Here is a 17,319-nt window from a genome sequence, read left to right on the forward strand (position 1 = left end):
TTTTACTTTAAATATATGATGCTTATTTGATTACAAACTATTTGATCGATATATATGTTTCACTAGTTGATAAACAGAGAATTTCAAGATAATGCTGGTATAATAGGAAGTGAAGTCTTCTTCTTTGACTGGTGGTATCTCCCCAAACTATTTGAACCCAATATAGACGAGGTGTAGTACAGGTTTAGAAAAGGGATTTGTGATATATGCAAGACTATAGATATACTCTGTGTAGTCACTATATAGTTGCATAAGATGGAGATTTGTTTACCTGATGTACTATCAATAAGGTTTACACTGTGTATTTACTATGCTGGCACCACTAGAGGGTGCAACTGGTGGAGACCGGGGTTTCCTGCCCTGGTGGCAGATGCTGTATAAAAGGGTAGCCACCATGCGGCTGTCTCACTCTTGAGTTACGAATAAAGGACCAAGGTCACTACAGTTTGAATACAACACATTACCTTGTGGAGTCATTCATAAGTACATTACAGACATAACAACCGGCGATGAGCATACGGACTTTCATGCGATTATGGCTACCTTTGGCACACTAAAAGACTTAGCAGAAGGTGATGATTGGGATGCCTTCACGGAAAGGTTCGAGCAATATTTTGTGGCAAACGACCTGGCAGGGGAGATGGACGCATTGGTGGAGAAGTGCAAGGCTATACTGCTAAGCAGTTGTGGGTCTGAGGTCTACCGCCTCATCAGGGATTTGCTGGCACCTACGAAGGCCAAGGATAAGACATACGATGAGCTTACTGAACTAATTTGCGACCAACTAAAACCAAAAGAGAGCATCTTCACGGCCAGGCACAGATTCCAGACTCACCGCAGACCTGAGGACCAGGAGATTGCAAAATATGCTGCCGACCTCACAAGACTTGCGGCACCGTGTGATTTTGGAACGCACCTCAACGAAGCATTGCGAGACATCTTCGTTATGGGAATTGGCCACGAGGGCCTCCTTCACAAGCTAGTCTGTCGACACCACAGTCATTCTGCAGAAGGCCGTCAGCATCAGTCAGACGTTCATGACCTCAACCTGCAGCACCAAGCAAATTATTCATCCTGTGGACTCAAACCCGGCACAGAATGGTGCCTTTCACAGGCAAGACTGTAGAACATGGCTCTTCCCAGGTCAGAGAGCACAGACCTCAGGGTTCCAGAACTCAGAGTCCACCGAGGGGTGCTAATCGAGAAGCACCATGCGTTGCGGAAGAAATCATAGGGCTCACCAGTGTCAGTTTGCTGAGTACAAATGCAAAGCCTGTAACATGAAGGGCCACCTCCAGCGTATGTGTAAAAAGAAATACGACTCGCCGTCTAGCAGAGGAGTCGGTTGATGACTTTGAATCCAGCGGGGAGTATGATGATTTGGCCAGAGAGGCAGCTCAGCCCCAAGAAGAAGTGTATGGAGTGTTTACCTGCACCACCGATTGTACTCCAGTGAAGATGGAAGTTGAGATAAACAGCGTTCCAGTCTTCATGGAAGTGGACACAGGAGCGAGCCAGTCAGTGATAAGCCAGGATGCCTTTGAGAGGCTATGGAATGAAAAATTACCCGAGCTGGTTGCAGTACAGGAAAAGTTGCGCACCTACAGCAAGGAGCTGATCGCAGTCCTCGGTAGTGTGGATGTGACTGTAATCCATAGTGGCGTGGTACACAAGTTACCCCTGTGGATTGTTGCAGGTGATGGTCCAACGCTACTCGGAAGAAGGTGGATGGGGAAGATCCAGTGGAAATGGGAAGACCTCTTCACTCCAGCAATCGATGTCCCCCGTGCTCAGAGGCAGAGCAAAACCTCACCTTCGCTTGGGCCAGGCACCAGACAACAGACCAGCGCAGCACCTGAGGCACAGACCATCCATCATGACAATGTGGCAATGATCTGACCGGAACGATCTAAAAGTACCTTCCTGGCTCCAGTGGCAGGACTCCTGGGGAGGAAGATCGAATTCACAGCCACTCTTCCAGCTTTTGTGGCAGAATCGCGGGAGAGAAGGATCAACGCAGTCGACCTCGAGGTCAGAGGCAAGATGGCGTCTCTGCTGCAGCGAGGTGCAGCGTGGCTGAAAAAAAAGATGGCCACAACCATTCCACGAGGTGCAATGCTGAGGGACCAACACGTGGTGTCTAACAAAGGATTTGATTGGGGTAAAGCCAGCAGGGTTCTCTTAAAGGAGACATGCAACCAACTGAACTTAAAGAGACATTGTATGCATGGCAATCAATGTAACAAACTGATTAAGACTGTGAACATAATGTTGTTGTGAGATGTCGGTACTATTCCTAAGGTAAAGAACAAAATGTTGTTGCAAGATGTCGGGAATAGAGTGTCCCCAAAAGTAGCAAGCGAGCAAACTCGGGAGGGTAAAGGCGCTGATCCTGATGCCCTGCCCCAGGTGTCCCCACAAGTTATAGGCCAGCGACCTCAGGAGGGTGAAGGCACTGGTCCTGATACCCTGCCCCAGAACTATCCCACGCTGCAGGCACCCGATGGCACTATTCACCACGGACCTGAAAACGAAACCGGCGCCAATACGCACAGTCGGCCACCGTTGCCCACCACCCGGGTGGAGACGGTGCAGCCCCCACAGACCCAGTCACTACCTCGGCCATGTCCGGGAGCGAAAGGTCAGAACCAACGAGTTCCCCAAACGGGACCTGGAACAGCCAGGTTCCCAACACCGTGAGAGAGCAGGCAGAAGATTCTGCAGCCCTCAAAGGAGGACAGGGAGGCCACACACATCTATGGCTCTGCCCACCACTAGGCAACGGCAAAGGCTCTGAGTCCTGGCAAGGTGAGTGAACCAAGCCCACCCCGCTAGCGGGGGGCGCAGCGCCATCATCAGATGACTAGGACCCCGTCCGGTTGCTCTGAAACCTGCGTCCTCGCATACCTGTACTGCTACCTCAGTACGTACCATGACTGAACCATGAATGCAATCTACCCAATCCTGGCGCACGACCGTAAAATGTAACAAGTGTAAGTCATTGAACCAAGATGTCACGAGACAAAATAAAAAACATTTTTTTTTCTTCCTTTCTTTGTACTTGCACTGTGTCTGATCCTGTATGTTAATTTAACGGGCCAGCTGCTTGATCACGCTATAGAAACATAGAAACAAAGAAACATAGAAAATAGGTGCAGGAGTAGGCCATTCGGCCCTTCTAGCCTGCACCGCCATTCAATGAGTTCATGGCTGAACATGCAACTTCAGTATCCCATTCCTGCTTTCTCACCATACCCCTTGATTCCCCTAGTAGTAAGGACTTCATCTAACTCCTTTTTGAATATATTTAGTGAATTGGCCTCAACAACTTTCTGTGGTAGAGAATTCCACAGGTTCACCACTCTCTGGGTGAAGAAATTCCTCCTCATCTCAGTCCTAAATGGCTTCCCCCTTATCCTTAGACTGTGTCCCCTGGTTCTGGACTTCCCCAACATTGGGAACATTCTTCCTGCATCTAACCTGTCTAACCCCGTCAGAATTTTAAACGTTTCTATGAGGTCCCCTCTCATTCTTCTGAACTCCAGTGAATACAAGCCCAGTTGATCCAGTCTTTCTTGATAGGTCAGTCCCGCCATCCCGGGAATCAGTCTGGTGAACCTTCGCTGCACTCCCTCAATAGCAAGAATGTCCTTCCTCAGGTTAGGAGACCAAAACTGTACACAATACTCCAGGTGTGGCCTCACCAAGGCCCTGTACAATTGTAGCAACACCTCCCTGCCCCTGTACTCAAATCCCCTCGCTATGAAGGCCAACATGCCATTTGCTTTCTTAACCGCCTGCTGTACCTGCATGCCAACCTTCAATGACTGATGTACCATGACACCCAGGTCTCTTTGCACCTCCCCTTTTCCTAATCTGTCACCATTCAGATAATAGTCTGTCTCTCTGTTTTTACCACCAAAGTGGATAACCTCACATTTATCCACATTATACTTCATCTGCCATGCATTTGCCCAATCACCTAACCTACCCAAGTCGCTCTGCAGCCTCATAGCATCCTCCTCGCAACTCACACTGCCACCCAACTTAGTGTCATCTGCAAATTTGGAGATACTACATTTAATCCCCTCGTCTAAATCATTAATGTACAGTGTAAACAGCTGGGGCCCCAGCACAGAACCTTGCGGTACCCCACTAGTCACTGCCTGCCATTCTGAAAAGTCCCCATTTACTCCTACTCTTTGCTTCCTGTCTGACAACCAGTTCTCAATTCACGTCAGCACACTACCCCCAATCCCATGTGCTTTAACTTTGCACATTAATCTCTTGTGTGGGACCTTGTCAAAAGCTTTCTGAAAGTCCAAATATACCACATCAACTGGTTCTCCCTTGTCCACTCTACTGGAAACATCCTCAAAAAATTCCAGAAGATTTGTCAAGCATGATTTCCCTTTCACAAATCCATGCTGACTTGGACCTATCATATTACCTCTTTCCAAATGCACTGCTATGACATCTTTAATAATTGATTCCATCATTTTACCCACTACCGATGTCAGGCTGACCGGTCTATAATTCCCTGCTTTCTCTCTCCCTCCTTTTTTAAAAAGTGGGGTTACATTGGCTACCCTCCACTCCATAGGAACTGATCCAGAGTCAATGGAATGTTGGAAAATGACTGTCAATGCATCCACTATTTCCAAGGCCACCTCCTTAAGTACTCTGGGATGCAGTCCATCAGGCCCTGGGGATTTATCGGCCTTCAATCCCATCAATTTCCCCAACACAATTTCCCGACTAATAAGGATTTCCCTCAGTTCCTCCTCCTTACTAGACCCTCCGACCCCTTTTATATCCGGAAGGTTGTTTGTGTCCTCCTCAGTGAATACCGAACCAAAGTACTTGTTCAATTGGTCCGCCATTTCTTTGTTCCCCGTTATGACTTCCCCTGATTCTGACTGCAGGGGACCTACGTTTGTCTTTACTAACCTTTTTCTCTTTACATATCTATAGAAACTTTTGCAATCCGTCTTAATGTTCCCTGCAAGCTTCTTCTCGTACTCCATTTTCCCTGCCCTAATCAAACCCTTTGTCCTCCTCTGCTGAGTTCTAAATTTCTCCCAGTCCCCGGGTTCGCTGCTATTTCTGGCCAATTTGTATGCCACTTTCTTGGCTTTAATGCTATCCCTGATTTCCCTTGATAGCCACGGTTGAGCCACCTTCCCTTTTTTATTTTTACGCCAGACAGGAATGTACAATTGTTGTAGTTCATCCATGCGGTCTCTAAATGTCTGCCATTGCCCATCCACAGTCAACCCCTTCAGTATCATTCGCCAATCTATCCTAGCCAATTCACGCCTCATACCTTCAAAGTTACCCTTCTTTAAGTTCTGGACCATGGTCTCTGAATTAACTGTTTCATTCTCCATCCTAATGCAGAATTTCACCATATTATGGTCACTCTTCCCCAAGGGGCCTCGCACAAATGGGGGTGGGCGGGGCGGGGGGGGGGTGGGAATGGATGTACGTAGCCATGGACACACACATGGATCACACCCAGAACCCGCTGGAACCTCCACTGCATCATCGAACCATCCAAACTGGTAACCACTACCCAACGTTGTGGCAAAAGGACCTGGGGGTTAACAGGGAGAGAGCCAAGACAAAGCACAGCCAAGGTTTAAGAGCTATTCGCACTTAAGTCTGGGGAGAGCTAAGCCAGGGCACATAGTGCAAAGGTAATTGGCACAAAGGACTTTGGGGAGAGTGATGTTAAATATGCAGACTATAGATATACTCTCTGTGTAGTCACTGTATAGTTGCATAAGATGGAGACGAGGAGGAGGCAGCACGGGAGTTCGAGGAGGCCTATAAAGACCCACCAGTCGGGGAGCATCGACAGTCGAGGAGGAGGCGGCATGGGAGATCGAGGAGGCCAACTGGTGCAGGGAGAGAAGACAAAAAAGAAGTAGAAAGAAATCGAAGGGTGACGTCACAGCCAAAGGGGTCAGTGATTGGCTGGTGATTGGTGATTAGTTTTTCTTCTTTTTCTTTTCCTTTGTCAGCAGGTAACCTTTATCATTGTTGCCAAATTAAGTTAATCTAAGGGTTAAGTCATGGCAGGAGCTCGGACACGTGTCATGCTCCTCCTGTGCTATGTGGGAACTCAGGGATGCTTCCAGTGTCCCTGACAACTACATGTGCAGGAATTGTATCCTGCTGCAGCGCCTGACAGACCGCATTGCGGTACTGGAGCTGTGCATGGTTTCACTCTGGAGCATCCGCGATGCTGAGGATGTCGTGAATAGTATGTTTAGTGAGTTGGACACACCGCAGATAATGGGTACACAGCCATATAGGGGATTGGTGACCAATAGGACAAGCAGTGGAAGGAAGGTAGTGCAGGGGTCCCCTGCGGTCAGCCACGTCCAAAACAGATACACCGTTTTGGGTACTGTTGAGGGGTTGACTCATCAGGGGAGAGCAGCAGCAGCCAAGTTCATGGCACCGTGGGTGGCTCTGCTGCACAGAAGGGCAGGAAAAAGAGTGGGAGAGCTACAGTGGTAGGGAATTCTATTTTAAGGGGAATAGATAGACGTTTCTGCGGCCGCAATCGAGATTCCAGGATGGTATGTTGCCTCCCTGGTGCAAGGGTCAAGGATGCCTCGGAGCGGCTGCAGGACATTTTGGAGGGGGCGGGTGAACAGCCAGTTGTTGTGGTGCATATAGGTACCAACGATATTGGTAAAAAATGGGATGAGGTCCTACAACCTGGAATCTAGGGAGCGAGGAGTTAAATTAAAAAGTAGGACCTCAAAGGTAGTAATCCCAAGATTGCTACCAGTGCCATGTGCTAGTCAGAGTAGGAATGGCAGGATAGGTAAGATGAATACGTGGCTTGAGGAATGGTGCAGAAGGGATGGATTCAAATTCCTGGGACATTGGAACCGGTTCTGGGGGAGGTGGGACAAGTAGAAACTGGCCGGTCTGCACCTGGACAGGACCAGAACTAATGTCCTTGGGGGAGTGTTTGCTAGTGCTGTTGGGGAGGGGTTAAACTAATATGGCAGGGGGATGGGAACCTATGCAGGGAGACAGAGGGAAGTAGAATAGGGGCAGAAGCTAAAGATAGAAAGAAGAACTAAAGATAGAAAGAAGAAAAGTAAAAGTGGAGGGCAGAGAAACTTAAGGCAAAAATCAAAATTACAGCAAAATTCTAAAGGGGCAAAATGTGTTAAAAAGACAAGCCTGAAGACTCTGTGCCTCAATGCGAGGAGTATTCGTAATAAGGGGAATGAATTAACTGCGCAGGCTGCAATTAACGAATATGATATAATTGGCATCACTGAGACATGGCTCCAGGGTGACCAAGGCTGGAAACTCAACATCCAGGGGTATTCAACATTCAGGAAGGATAGACAGAAAGGAAAAGGAGGTGGGGTAGCGTTGCTGGTTAAAGAGGAAATTAGGGACGCGTGCAATAAAGGTACAGCAGTTATCATGGGCGACTTTAATCTACATATAGATTGGGCTAACCAAACTGGTAGCAGTACAGTGGAGGAGGATTTCCTGGAGTGTACTAGGGATGGTTTTCGAGACCAATATGTCGAGGAACCAACTAGAGGGCTGGCCATCCTAAACTGGGTGAGGTGTAATGAGAAAAGACGAATTAGCAATCTTGTTGTGCAAGGCCCCTTGGGAAAGAGTGACTATAATATGGTAGAATTCTTTATTAAGATGGAGAGTGACACAGTGAATTCAGAGTCTCGGGTCCTGAACTTAAGGAAAGGTAACTTCGATGGTATGAGACGTCAATTAGCTAGAATAGACTGGCGAATGATACTTAAAGGGTTGACGGTGGATAGGCAATGGCAAACATTTAAAGATCACATGGATGAACTTCAACAATTGTACATCCCTGTCTGGAGTAAAAAATAAAACGGAGAAGGTGGCTCAACCGTGGCTAACAAAGGAAATTAAGGATAGTGTTAAATCAAAGGAAGAGGGATATAAATTGGTCAGAAAAAGCAACAAACATGAGGATTGGGAGAAATTTAGAATTCAGCAGAGGAGGACAAAGGGTTTAATTAGGAGGGGGAAAATAGAGTATGAGAGGAAGCTTGCTGGAAACATATAAACTGACTGCAAAAGCTTCTATAGATATGTGAAGAGAAAAAGATTAGTGAAAACAAACATAGGTCCCTTGCAGTCAGAATCAGGTGAATTTATAATGGGGAACAAAGAAATGGCAGACCAGTTGAACAAATACTTTGATTCTGTCTTCACGAAGGAAGACACAAATATCCTTCCAGAAATACTAGGGGACCGAGGGTCTAGTGAGGAGGAGGAACTGAAGTAAATCCTTATTAGTCGGGAAATTGTGTTAGGGAAATTGATGGGATTGAAGGCCGATAAATTCCCAGGGCCTGATAGTCTGCATCCCAGAGTACTTAAGGAACTGGCCCTAGAAATAGTGGATGCATTGGTGGTCATTTTCCAACAGTCTATCGACTCTGGATCAGTTTCTATGGAGTGGAGGGTAGCTGATGTAATACCACTTTTTTAAAAAGGAGAGAGATATAAAACGGGTAATTATAGACTGGTCAGCCTGACATCAGCAGTGGGGAAAATGCTGGAATCAATTATTAAAGATGTAATAGCAACGCATTTGGAAAGCAGTGACAGGATTGGTCCAAGTCAGCACGGATTTATGAAAGGGAAATCATGCTTGACAAATTTTCAAGAATTTTTTGAGGATGTAACTGGTAGAGTGGACAAAGGAGAACCAGTGGATGTGGTGTATTTGGACTTTCAAAAGGCTTTTGACAAGGTCCCACACAAGAGATTGGTGTGCAAAATTAAAGCACATGGTATTGGGGGTAATGTACTGACGTGGATAGAGAACTGGTTGACAGACAGGAAGCAGAGAGTCGGGATAAACGGGTCCTTTTCAGAATGGCAGGCAGTGACTAGTGGGGTGCCACAGGGCTCAGTGCTGGGACCCCAGGTATTTACAATATACATCAATGATTTGGATGAAGGAATTGAGTGTAATATCTCCAAGTTTGCAGATGAAACTAAGCTGGGTGGCGGTGTGAGCTGTGAGGAGGACGTTAAGAGGCTGCAGGGTGACTTGGACAGGTTAGATGAGTGGGCAAATGCATGGCAGATGCAGTATAATGTGGATAAATGTGAGGTTATCCACTTTGGTGGCAAAAACACGAAGGAAGAATATTTTTTGAATGGCGGCAGATTAGGCAAAGGGGAGGTGCAACGAGACCTGGGTGTCATGGTACATCTGTCATTGAAAGTTGGCATGCAGGTACAGCATGCGGTAAAGGCGGCAAATGGTATGTTGGCCTTCACAGCTAGGGGATTTGAGTATAGGAGCATGGAGGTCTTAACTGCAGTTGTACAGGGCTTTGGTGAGGCCTTACCTGGAATATTGTGTTCAGTTTTGGTCTCCTAATCTGAGGAAGGACGTACTTGCTATTGAGGGAGTGCAGCGAAGGTTCATCAGACTGATTCCTGGGATGGCATGACTGTTATATGAGGAGAGACTGGATTGACTGGGCCTATATTCACTGGAGTTTAGAAGGATGAGAGGGGATCTCATAGAAACATATAAAATTCTGACATGACTGGATAGGTTCGATGCAGGAAGAATGTTCCCGATGTTGGGGAAGCCCAAAACCAGGGGACACAGTCTAAGGATAAGAGGTAAGCCATTTAGGACCGAGATGAGGAGAAACCTCTTAACTCAGAGAGTTGTTAACCTGTGTAATTTTCTACCGCAGAGAGTTGTTGATGCCAGTTCATTGGATATATTCAAGAGGGAGTTAGATATGGCCCTTACGGCTAAAGGGATCAAGGAGTATGGGGAGAAAACAGGAAAGGGGTACTGAGGTGAATGATCAGCCATGATCTTATTGAATGGTTGTGCAGACTCAAAGGGCTGAATGTCCTACTCCTGCACCTATTTTCTATGTTTCTATGTTTCAATGACTTGTTTACCTGATGTGCTATCAATAAGGTTTACACTGTGTATATACCGTGCTGGCACCACTAGAGGGTGCAACTGGTGGAGACCGGGGTTTCCTGCCCTGGTGGCAGGGGCTGTTGAAAGGGTAGCCACCATATGGCTGCTTCACTCTGGTGTTACGACTACATGACCAAGGTCACTACAGTTTGAGTACAACACATTGCCTCATGGAGTCATTCATAAATATATTACAAACATAACAGGGTTGATAGCACTGGTTTAATTTGGAATTGAAGCCTAATTTCTCTGGGGGTCACTTCTCCTCAAGCTAGAGCACAATCTTTTGATGTTTTTTCCTTCAAAAGGTCCGGAGGTTAGCTATTTTCCATTGGGATGGAAAGCTCTATTCATGTCCCATTTCTTTATTAGAAACATCTGCCAACCGAGACAGTCTAGTCCGCTTTATCTTAATTCAGACATATTGGCCTAGAACTTGGGCAGCGAACATTTTTGGGCACGTGGGAGGGCATAGTTTGCACCCCCGTGCCTGAATGGTGAGACCTGAAGCTTTCCAGGTTTTGGGCCATGGGACTCACTTCAGTGGTTCCAGCGAAACGTGAAGAGCCCACTGCTGAAGAGGAGTCTAAGTTTGGGCCGCTGCTAGTGTCGCAGCAGTCCTCGGGTAAATGTTGCCGGGAATTGGGGCCTGAGTCGATGATCGGGGCCTGCGATCGTGGGGGCCGGGATGGGAGCAAAGGGGAGATCGCAGACATAGGGTCTCAGCGATCAGCGATAGAGGAAGGGTTGGGAGAGGCGATTGGGTCTTTTCATGTTGGGGTTGGAAGGAGCACTCCTGCTCCTCTTTACTCCACGTTCAGGTAAGTTGCTTACTTTCTTTGTTGCAAAGAGCCTGACACCTGTTCCAGGCATGGATAAGGACGCCACTTGTGCACTTTGGACTAGAAATGTGTGTACGCTTCCTGCCTGGCACATTGGGCTATAAACTGGTGCTGTGTGGACTAATTTCTAAGTCATATGTTCCAATTATCACAGTTTCAACAATGAGACTTAGCACAACTCAGACATTCACAAATGATCCAACTCTCTTCCTTGTTCATGATGATTAGATTTTCCCTCGAGGTTGTTTTAAAGAGAGTTCAGTTTCATTAAGGTTACCAATTTTGAGGATTATTGTCATCAGGGTTACCAGTTTTGTGGATTCTTACATTTCACAACTAGCTTTTAGTAATAAAATAAAATTCTGAAAATGCATAACAGGTGATAGAAAAACATGATACAAAATACAGTTATACATATCAAGTGAGAGCACAAGGATTGTGGCATATCTGTATCCTTGCAGGTACTCTTCAGTGGTGTAACAAGTGTCATGTATCTTACATTATTATATATAACTGTATCCTAACATGCTATACATGACTGTAATAAGATATGACCTGTAACCACCAGCATACCTTACCACCAGGGGTGCACTTGCAAGAGACAGGTATATAAGGACAGGTCTCAGGCAAGTGCAGCATTCCAGAGCTGTGAAATAAAGGTGCAGGTCCAGAGTGACCTTGACTTCACTACATGCCTCGTGTGAATTTGTACAGGACTTTACAGTGGCGACAAGTTGCGGGATTTCAGAATCCACAGAATGGCGAACAACGGATCAGATGAAAAGCACAATGCGGGAGACAATTGGGAGGACTTTATAGAAAGGCTCCAGCAAAGCTTTATAAACAAAGACTGGTTAGTCGACGATAAGGCAGACAAGAGAAAAGCACATCTCTTGACCAGCTGTGGCTCAAAAACATACGCTTTAATGAAGGATCTGTTGGCACCCGAGAAACCAGCAAGCAAGTCGTTTGAAGAATTGAGCACACTGGTAAGAGACCACCTGAAGCCAGCGAGTAGCCTACACATTGCCAGACACAGGTTCTACAACTACAGACGCTGTGTGGGCCAGAGCATACCCGACTTCGTGGCAGAACTTCGGAGGTTGGCTAGTTTATGAGAGTTCTCCGATGAACTGAGAGGAGAAATGCTGAGAGACTTTTTCATTGAAGGAATAGGCCATGTAGGCATATTCCGAAAGCTCATAGAGACTAAGAACCTGACCTTAGAGGCAGCAGTACTGGTTGCACAGACATTCTTGCTGGGGAAGAAGAAACGAGGTTGATTTACAATGCAGGTACGACAACTAATGAAATATCGGAAGAAGAAGTTCACAGCACTAAACAAGCTGCTACCCCAGCACACAGACAAAACTATGAGAACAGGCTCTCGACAGCAGGCAGAAGCCATCAAGCTGCTACCCCCACGCACAGACAAAACCAGGAGAACAGGCTCTCGATAGCAGGCAGAGGCCATCAAGCGCCGCAGGAACGGCCGTTCGCACCTCATCAACCCACAATGCGAGCAATCAACTACAAACTGAGAGAAGCTCAAGAGAGATCAGCCAGACGCAGCTCATTCTTTGGGAACTCTTTGAACAATGGAACAGGTCTGTGCTGGAGGTGTGGAGGTCAAGGGGATGTCGATATCAGCAGGCTGTTTGCAGAAATTGTGAATATACATGGCATTTGGCCCGCATGTGCAAAGAAACGGCAGCTCGGCTGGTATATGAATCAGATGGGTCGGAAAGCGGACCAGAAGATGGTGGGGACAGTACCCGGGACAACGGTTGTACAGCGGGTCAACACGATAAATGGCCGCTGCTCCTACAACAGGACGCCTCCTATAATGATGAGGGTCCTACTCAACGGGATATCTGTCAACATGGAGCTGGATACGGGAGCGAGTCAATCTCTCATGGGCGCTCAACAATTTGAACAACTGTGGCCGCATAAAAGAGACAGACCAAAACTCACAAGGGTCGACACCACACTAAGGACCTATACCAAAGAAATCGTACCAGTCCTCGGCAGCGCCATGCTCTCAGTCACACACAAAGGGACAGTGAACCGACTTCCCCTGTGGATTGTCCCCGGAGACCCCCCAGCACTGCTGGGGAGAAGCTGGCTGGCAAAACTAAACTGGAAATGGGATGATGTCCATGCCATGTCATCAGAGGAACGGACCTCCTGCTCAACAGTTACAAAAGCAATTTGAACATCTCTTTCAGCCAGGTGTGGGCACTTTCAAAGGGGCCAAAGTTAAAATCTACATCACACAGGATGCTAGACCAGTCCATCACAAGGCCAGAGCTGTACCCTATGTGATGAGGGAAAAGATTGAACACGAACTAGACAGGCTTCTGCAGGAAGGCATTATATCACCTGTGGAATTTAGCGACTGGGCAAGTCCCATCGTCCCAGTCATGAAGCCTGATGGATCCGTACGAATCTGTGGGGACTACAAATCTACCATAAACAGAGTCTCCCTACAGAACCAGTACCCGCTGTCCAGAGGGAGGACTTATTTGCCACATTGGCTGGAGGTAAACTTTTCTGAAAATTAGACCTCACATCTGCGTATATGACGCAAGAATTGACCGAGGAATCCAAGCTACTCACCACCATCAACACACATCGAGGCATTTTCATGTACAATCGATGCCCATTCGGCATCAAGTCGGCAGCTGCCATATTCCAGCGCAACATGGAGAGTCTGCTCAAGTCCATCCCGGGGACGGTTGTATTTCAAGACGACATACTTATCACGGGCAGGGACACCGACTCCCATCTCCGTAATTTGGAGGAAGTACTAAAGTGGTTGGATCGGGTAGGCCTACGAGTCAAGAAATCCAAGTGCCTGTTTCTCACACCCGAGGTTGAATTTTTGGGCAGAAGGATTGCCGCTGATGGAATCCGCCCAACAGAGTCCAAAACAGAAGCAATTCGCCTGGCACCCAGGCCCCGGAATGTCTCAGAACTGCACGTCTTTCTCGGGCTACTCAAATACTTTGGGAACTTTATGCAGAACTTAAGCACACTGCTGGAGCCTCTCCACCTGCTACTCAGGAAGGGGTGCGATTGGTTTTGGGGGGACGCCCAGGAACGCGCCTTCAATAAGGCACGCAACCTTCTGTGTTCCAACAGTGTTTTGACTTTCTTTGACCCAGGTAAAAAGCTAGTTCTCACATGCAATGCGTCAGCGTATGGGGTCGGGTGCGTTTTGCAACATGTCAATAGTGCGGGCAAATTACAACCCATAGCTTATGCCTCCAGGTCACTTTCGCGGGCGGAGCGCGGGTACGGAATGGTAGAGAAGGAGGCGCTCGCATGCGTGTACGGTGTCAAAAAGATGCACCAATACCTTTTCGGGGCCAAGTTCGCGTTAGAAACCGACCACAAGCACCTCACGTCCCTCCTATCTGAGAGCAAGGCAATAAACGCCAACGCCTCGGCGCGAATTCAATGGTGGGCACTCATGCTGGCATCCTACGACTATACCATAAGGCACAGACCAGCACAGACAACAGAATCCAAAACAGAAGCAATTCGCCTGGCACCCAGGCCCTGGAATGTCTCAGAACTGCGCGCCTTTCTCGGGCTGCTCAATTACTTTGGGAACTTTATGCAGAACTTAAGCACGCTGCTGGACCCTCTCCATGTGCTACTCAGGAAGGGGTGCGATTGGTTTTGGGAGGACGCCCAGGAACGCGCCTTCAATAAGGCACGCAACCTTCTGTGTTCCAACAGTGTTTTGACTTTCTTTGACCCAGGCAACTGTGCCGATGCGCTCAGCAGGCTACCCCTGGCGACCACGGAAGGGTCTGACGAACAGGACTGAGAGATAGTCATGGCAATCAATGCCTTTGAGTCCACAGGTTCGCCAATGACGGCTTGCCAAATCAGAGCCTGGACGGCCAGCGACCCCACGTTATCCTTAGTAAAAAGATGTGTCCTAACCGGTGACTGGGCAGAGGCTCGCGATGCCTGCCCCGAGGAATTAAAACCCTTTCACAAGTGCATGCATGAGCTATCACTACAAGCAGACTGCCTGATGTGAGGCAGCCGAGTAGTCATGCCTCTGCAAGGCAGAGAGGCATTTGTCCGGGAGCTCCACTGCAACCACCCGGGGATCATTCTCATGAAGGCCATAGCCAGATCCCACGTCTGGTGGCCTGGTATTGACGCGGACTTGGAGCTCTGCGTCCGAAGTGCACCATTTGTGCCCAACGCAGCAATGCCCCCAGGGAGGCTCCACTGAGCCCCTGGCCCTGGCCTACTAAACGTTGGTCGCGAGTGCACGTAGACTATGCAGGCCCATTCATGGGCAAAATGTTCCTCGTAGTTGTAGATGCATTTTCAAAGTGGATCGAATGCACCATTTTAAACTCGAGCACAACCTCCACCACTGTGGAGAGCCTCGCAACCATGTTTGCAACGCACGGAATCCCTGACAGATTGATCAGTGACAATGGTCTGTGCTTCACCAGCGCAGAATTCCAAGACTTTATAATTGACTACGGCATAAATCACGTCAAGACAGCACCGTTCAAGCCGGTCTCCAACGGTCAGGCAGAGAGAGCAGTGCAAATCATTAAACAAGGCATGCTTAAAATCCAAGGTCCCACGCTGCAGGGTCGCCTGTCGCAACTGCTGCTGGCATACAGATCTCGTCTGCACTCACTGACTGGGATCCCCCCCCGCGCAATTGTTGATGTAAAGGACTTTAAAAACAAGGCTCTCATTAATCCTCCCAGACACGCATGAAATCGTTGAGGCAAAGCACCGTAAACTAACTGAGTACCATGACAGAAATTCGAGGGGGAGATGGAATGAGATAGGGGACAAAGTGTTTGTACTAAACTATGGCAGGGGTCCCAAATGGCTTGCAGGGACAGTAACGGGCAAGGAAGGAAACAGGCTACTGGTAGTACAAATGGACAATGGCAAAACCTGCTGGAGGCATGTAGACCAAGTCAAAAGCAGATTTACCAACAACACTGCGGAACCAGAGGCAGACTACAATGTGGAACTCGCACCACACCTGGTGGACAGACAGAGGGAACAACCTGAGGAAAGGGCAATCCCAACAGACAGCCCAGGCGAGTCAACAACAATCACACCAATCGAAACAGACAGCCCAGGCGAGATACCAGCAACCACACCCAAAGAAAAACAGACACCAAGGCAAACAACTGAACCACAACTCTGACGCTCCACGCGAGAGCGTAGACCACCTGAGAGACTGAACCTATAAAGACAATAAGACCTTGGGGAGGGTGATGTCATGTATCTTACATTATTATATATAACTGTATCCTAACATGCTATACATGACTGTAATAAGATATGACCTGTAACCACCAGCATACCTTACCACCAGGGGTGCACTTGCAAGAGACAGGTATATAAGCACAGGTCTCAGGCAAGTGCAGCATTCCAGAGCTGTGAAATAAAGGTGCAGGTCCAGACTGACCTTGATTTCACTACATGCCTCGTGTGAATCTGTACTGAGGGGACAGGACTTTACAGCAAGTATGTGTGCATTTACTTCAATCCCAAGGTTTAAATATTCTCCTAACAGTGGCACACCAGTGCAACACCTGTATTGGCACCAGACCGGAGCCTTGACTTACCTTGACCGTCCTTGTGAGATCATTGATCCTCTTTCTGCATTGTGTTGCAGTTTCTGGGTGATGCAGGTTGCACTGACTGCCTCTCTCATCTTCCTCATGACAGCCTGCACCATTCACCTATGATACATCCTGCTCTCAGTATCCCTCAGACAGTGCCTCCTGGCCCTCATGTTTTCCAGTAGCATCTCCACTGGCACATCAGAAAGTCTGGTGGCACTTCCTGCTGCTTACACCCCCATGTTGCTGCTTCTTCTGCCATCCTGTTGCTCTTTCAAGACTACACAAGAACTAAATTCTCTTCCTTCCCAGTAGAAACAAGCCAATGACGGGCAGCTTTCTAGCTTCCAAACTGCTCTTCATGGCCAACGAGGGTTCTCGGAGGAAATTACAGTGGGTTAGTGCCAGTTTCACATTGGTGAATGTTAGGAGCCTCCCCTCCCCGCTACCCCCTCCCCACCGGAAACTGACCAATAGGAGAATTGAGGCCTTCACCTCTTGATGTCAGTATCATGAAAATATCATTCAGAGATCTTTCTCTGTAGTTTTATTTTCAAATGATACATGGGAAAAACTACAACCAACAAATGAAGATTAAAATGTATTTTACCATCGGAAAGTGGACTTTAAAAGAATGCAAAGACAATTTGAATGGTTAATTCTAAGGAGTATCAGTGAGCAATGGATATACACAGCACTGGTGATTAATGACAAGTCCTGCTCCTCCCTACTTGTTACACAGGTTCAGAACAAAATGACAGTTTAACGGCTATTCAGAACTCCTTCACATCTGGGAGTGTATTTACTTTCCTTTAAAATTTTCTGCATGTAATTTATGTCAATGACT

This window comes from Pristiophorus japonicus, chromosome 13 (assembly GCF_044704955.1).
Source record: "Pristiophorus japonicus isolate sPriJap1 chromosome 13, sPriJap1.hap1, whole genome shotgun sequence".
In the NCBI taxonomy this organism is placed as follows: domain Eukaryota; kingdom Metazoa; phylum Chordata; class Chondrichthyes; family Pristiophoridae; genus Pristiophorus; species Pristiophorus japonicus.